Here is a 6000-nt window from a genome sequence, read left to right on the forward strand (position 1 = left end):
TTTTCAGAGCAGCCCTCATAAAATATATAATATAGTTCATATATATCAGTAACAAAACTTTTTAATATTTTTTATTAAAAGAAGAGAACAATAGAAACACAGAACTAGTGGGAAAGGTGACCTTGTTTTTGTGAAACTAATGCACCAGGCTGGTTTGATGGCAATGGCTGCAATTCTCAAAGCTCTTGAGGTGGTCCTAAGAGATTTGTGATGAAATTTTATTCCTCCTGTACTTCTTCTTTGAAAAGAGTTGTTCACAAATGTATTTAACGCCAAAAACCGATGACATGAATGAGGCGTGATTATGAAGAGAGGAATGTTTTTCTCTTTAAGATAGGGCTTATAAAAGTAAAGAGACCTGGTCAGAGTTTTGAGTTGAATGTCTAATTGTAACTGTACACGTTCTTGATATTTGACTGTTGCTGAGCGATTTCTTGTGTAATGAGAAAAACAGTTATTATCCTGAATTTACTAGTAATAGACATTTAGTGTACTACATATAGATTTTGACAACTCATCAGCGCAGGTGAATTGATGAAGTCAGAAAAGATAAATAATGGTTAACTAGGACAGAGCATGATTGACAGCAGAAACATAGTGAAAGTTTGAGCATAATAACAAATTGCAGGTCATGTTTTCTTATCTTTCTCTTATTTTCTAGCTTTTAAACAAAATTAGTAACAACAGCAACAAGGACAGTATGTACATCAGATAATTTATGCCAAGGGAAAATGAAATGTCACGGAGCTAGCTATCATCAACTCCTAAACCTTAGATTTTGAATTTTCCATCCGATTTTTTTTAGCTCATTGAATATTTAGAAATGAAATTAAGTTTTGATTTTTGCGGCAGTTATCACATTTAATTAGTGGTTTTTGAACATGTCCTGGATTATGAATGTAGGCATGAAAATGCAAATAAAACAGATTCAATTTATAATTTTCCTCTCACTTTTTCTAGTAACAAAATTCCACATTTGACCACTGATTTGAGGTGGAAGGAAAGAAGCCTCTCTATTAGCCACTGATGTTCTTTATGTTTTTTGAGTAGCACTAGGGAAAACTGGGGAGAAATTATTAACAGGGTTGGATTAGGCAGATACAGCCTTTTTTTCAGAGGTAACCTGCACATAGAAATTATATATGACTGGATGCTATTACTCTGTGACAGTAGGAGCCTGGATGCAGAAATTTAAGCAGTAAGTCTTCTGTTCCTGGTCTCTGAGGAAAAAAATAAAATAATTCTGAACTATTTCTATTATTGGTTTCTTTTTTCTCGATATAAATTGAATGCTACATATTAAATAATCTCATCTAGGATAGTGAAGGCCTTGGGACATCTGACTTGTGCTTAATCTTTTGCAAGGGTTACAAACCTATCTTGCTCATTCTTACTGTGGAAATCAATGCAGCTGCATGTATGAAGGTAGTGCTGCATTAGGTTTGATAACACAAAACTTGCTGTCTTCTCTGCAGATTTGGTGAAATGTTTGCCTTGAACTTATAGGTTTAGTTCATATTGTGATGTATTCACACAAACTGGACCTTCAGTAATGCTTTAAGCTGATGTACTGCTCTGTGATCTGGAGTAACTGAGTCATGCATTCCCATCTGATGTGATACAATAACATCTGTAGAGGAATGGTATGGAACTAGGGGAGTCAATAGATTAAACCATTCCTTCTTGATTTGCCAGATTTCTTCTGTCAGAGGCCAAGTCCATGAGTCTAAAGGATGCAATCTACTTCCTGCTTATCAGTGTAGTTCTGAAGTAACTGCAGTTCTGAAGTTCTTGGTCTTAAATCTGAATTGGCTTGATGTAACCAAGGGCAGAACTAAGACTGCAGAATCATTTCGTGTAGAATAGGAAGTAGTTGCTTTTATAAAATACCATCAGACCAGATTCTTTTGTTTAAAAGAAAACAAGTGCATGTGTCTGCTTGAATTTTGCATTTTGCTACATGTTTCTTTGTGTGGTTGTCTGCTCATATACGTAATACTGGACATATTTGCATCATAGTAAGTTCTTTCATGTACAAGTTGGGCAGGAAAAAACATCTGTGTTAATAAAAAAGCGCTTTGAAGGGATCTGGGTGCAATGTGAAGGTATTTATAGGACTGACACAGTGTACTTACTGTCTAGGTGTTTACAACCTAGGTCTAGGTTCCTTTGGATGGCATCCTATTCCTTGGGCATGTTGACCACACCACACAGCTTGGTATCATCTGCAAACCTGCTGAGGGTGCACTCAATCCTGCAGTCAATGTCACTGATTGAAGTTAGAGTATTAGTCCCAGCACTGACCCCACAGGGATACAACTTGCCACCTGTCTCCATCCAGAAATTGAGCCATAGACCACCATTCTCTGGGTACGGTCTCTGAGTACTTGTCTACAGGTACAGGAAAGGAAGGAATTTGGAAGGCCATCCTCCAAATTCATATCTTTCCATTTTGTAGGGAAGGATGTTATGGGTGACCATGTCAAAGGCCTTTCTGAAATCCAGACAGCATCTATAGCTGGTCTACTGATACAGTTACACCATCACAAGAAAACAAGGTTCATCAAGCAGGACCTGCCTTTGGTGAAGCTATGCTGATCATCCCATATCACCTCCCTCTCTTTCATCTGCCTTAGCATACCTTTCAGGAGGGAGTTAGTTGTTACTCTTTACGCTGTTTGTTGTTTTTTTATTGCTGTTCTTGCTTTTTTTTTTTTCTTGTCTTCAGGTGTCAGATTGTTAAGAATTAATGCTGTAAACTGTTTTCACTTTTTTATCAAATGTGTTCCAGATGCTTTTTAGTATTCCTGAGCTTCCACAGGCCTTCTCACTTACACATATCAAAACTCTTCAGCAGCTCCTTTTCACTTTTCAATGAAAAATGTAGCCAGAAATGTTAGATGGTTCCCAGATGGTTTTTTTTTTAATTTTTTTTTTTAAGCAGAAACATAAACCTCATAGCTGCAGTAGCTCTAGAAGAAAAAAGAAATTCATATTCACAGTGCTACTTCAGAGAAAGGGAGAGGGAGATTTTTAAACTGTGCTGTGTCAGTGGCCAGAGCTCCCTATTCCCCTCAGCCTGGATGCAGCTGCATCAACTATTTGCTTTACATTTCTTTAAGATGCTGCCCTCCCTCTGTGCTTTTCGAGCTCAGCAGCAGCTTGGATGTTTCATGCGAAATGTAAGCCAAGTGCTCAGCTGAACTGGAAAGAGCATCTGGGAGTCAGAGACAGCAGAGGAGACCCCCTTCCTTCTTTCCTCTGCCCTCAGTGAAGCCTGAGCAGCCATTGATCTTCATGTTCTGCTGAAGCACACAAGCTGGATCTGCCTAATGCTACTGAGCTTTTTCATTAGAAATGGGAAGATCAGCTGAATTAGAAATCTGTGTAATAGGGAGAGAAGATATAAAGCAAAGACAACAAGAACGCAAGATGAAAATTGTTTAAGCAATGTTTCAAGAAGTTCTTCCGAGGTGCTGTCAATCCTGGTAGTTCTTTTCTGTTCTGTCTGCATTTGGAGAGACGGACTTCTGCAGCTTATTTTGAGATAAATGCTTTTTGAGCTCAATGATCAGCTTTTTCTCTGTGGCTCACTTTAATCAAGTCTAATCAAGATTTTACAGAGATTGTTTTTGTTTTCTCTCCGTACTAAAACTTTTACATTGATTTATTTTCAACAATCTCTTGTCACAATAAAGATGTCTTCTCATCCTGCCCCTAATTCAAATGTGGACAGGGACAGCTATGCTTTGTTGAGTAAAGAAATGGCCAGGCCCAGAGAGCAAGGGTGGTGAATAGAGTTAAATCCAGCTGGTGACCCATTGCTAGTGGTGTTCCCCAGGGATCAGTACTGTGGCCTGTCCTCTTCAACTTCTTTATTGATGACCTGGATGAGGGCATTGAGTGCACCCTCAGTAAGTTAGCAGATGGCACCAAGTTGGCAGTAAGTGTCAATCTGCCTAGAGGTAGAAAGGCTCTACAGAGGGATCTGGACACTCTGGATCACTGGGCTGTGGCCAATGGGATGAAGTTCAGCAACACCAAGTGCTGGGTCCTGCACTTTGGTCACAGCAATCCCAGTCAATGCTACAGGCTTGGGGCAGAGTGGTTTGAAGACCGTGTGGCAGAAATGGATCTTGGGGCCCCTCAGTACAAAAAAGACATTGATGTCCTGGAGAATGTCCAGAGAAGAGCAACAAAGCTGGTGAGAGGTCTGGAGCACAAATCTTATGAGGAGCGGGATTGTTTAGTCTGGAAAAGAGGAGGCTCAGGAGATCTTATCTTTCTCTACTACTACCTGAAAAGAGATCATGGTGAGGTGAGGATTGGCTTCTTCTCCTGTGTAACTACTGACAGGACAAGAGGGAATGGCCTCAAGTTGTGCCAGGGGAAGTTCAGATTGGATAGATATTGGGAAAAATTTCTTTTCTGAAACAGAGGTCATGCACAGGAACAGGCTGCCCAGGGAGGTGGTGAAGTCACTGTCCATGGAGATGTTCAAGAAACCTTTAGATGTTGTGTTAAGAGATACGGTTAATGGGTATTATTGGTGGTAGGTGGATGATTGGACTAGATGATCTCTGAAGTCTTTTCCAACCTTGCTGATTCTATGATTTTATCTATTTATTTATCTATTTAGCCAAGTAGTTCTATTTTTCTTTAAGAACTTCAGCCAATAAAAGCTAAACCACAAAGTCTGTACCGACTTTTCCATTTCTGAAGCTGTGGACTACAACGGCTCCTTTGTATAAGTAACGATTAATTCATAGAAAGCAGTGGATTGTTTGAACTACAGGTGCTATGAGTTAAGAAGATTGGAAACCGTTTTTTTATTGCATGATATTCTGAAAGTCTGCATGAATTAAATTCATTGTAGATATCAAAGTGCACTGGCTGTCAAACCTTTACGGCTCTGCTTAGGCAGACAATAATACTGTCTGGCTGTGTTTTACTTCAGTGTAATTTGACCTGCAAGTAAAACTGAAAGTACGTTATTAGAACCACACCAGTAATACTGCTAACTTTTCTAGACCTATCCAGGAATATTTTTGTTTAATCAGATTTTGCATTAGCTTTTCTTTTTAAAAACTGAAGTCACCTCTCTGCAATTCTTCATGTCCCCTTGTTAGAAGATATGCCTTAATTTGTTGGTTGGATGGGGAAATTTCTTGTCTTCCTTTGATGTTTTCTTTTTAATTCCCTATAAGTTGGGATACTTCTGAAGATATTCAGTCTCTCTAAATGCTTTGTAACCTACCATGTACTGCAAAGTGCGGAATTATGTAAAACAGGTGCCTAAAAGCACAGCTCCTGTACTTGCTGTACAGGATGCTGTAGCTTCATAGGCCACTCTGTGCTTTTCAGCTGCTCTGTTTGGAGGAGGAGGAAAACTATGGTACTGTTGTCAGTCTCTGTGAAAATGGTTGAATGTTTGAGATTTATGAGAAGAGAAGGCTCTGGGGAGACCTGATTGCAACATTCCAGTACTTGAGGAGAACTTAAAAGCAGGAGGGGGACTGACTTTTTACATAATCTGATAGTGGTAGGGCAAGGGTGAATCGCTTTAAAACAAAAGAGGGGAAACAGTGATAGGAAGAAATTCTTCACTCAGAGGGCAGTGAGGCGCTGGCACAGCTGCCAATAAAAGCTGTGGTGCCCCATCCCTGGAGACACTCAAAGCCAGGTTGGATGGGGTCCTGGGCAGCCTGAGCTGCTGAGTGGCAACACTGTCCACTGCGTGGGGTTGGGACTGGGTGGGCTTTGAGTCCCTCCAACCTAAGCCATTCTATGATCAGTATGGCCTTGTGGCTATTTCACTCATTTGCAGAATTAAAAAGAGAGTCATTGTATTTTCTGGAATTTCGGTTTTCATTTCATGGCATGTAAAGTCTAATGATATTGAAAAGTAAAAATTAAGACCCACTAGCAAAAGATTTATGTGTTTCCTTTGTGGTTGACTTGTATATTAAGGACAGCTTGCTGAGTTTTTATTTGTTTCTG

The sequence above is a fragment of the Tympanuchus pallidicinctus genome, unplaced genomic scaffold (assembly GCF_026119805.1).
Source record: "Tympanuchus pallidicinctus isolate F22 unplaced genomic scaffold, pur_lepc_1.0 scaffold5, whole genome shotgun sequence".
Classification (NCBI taxonomy): domain Eukaryota; kingdom Metazoa; phylum Chordata; class Aves; order Galliformes; family Phasianidae; genus Tympanuchus; species Tympanuchus pallidicinctus.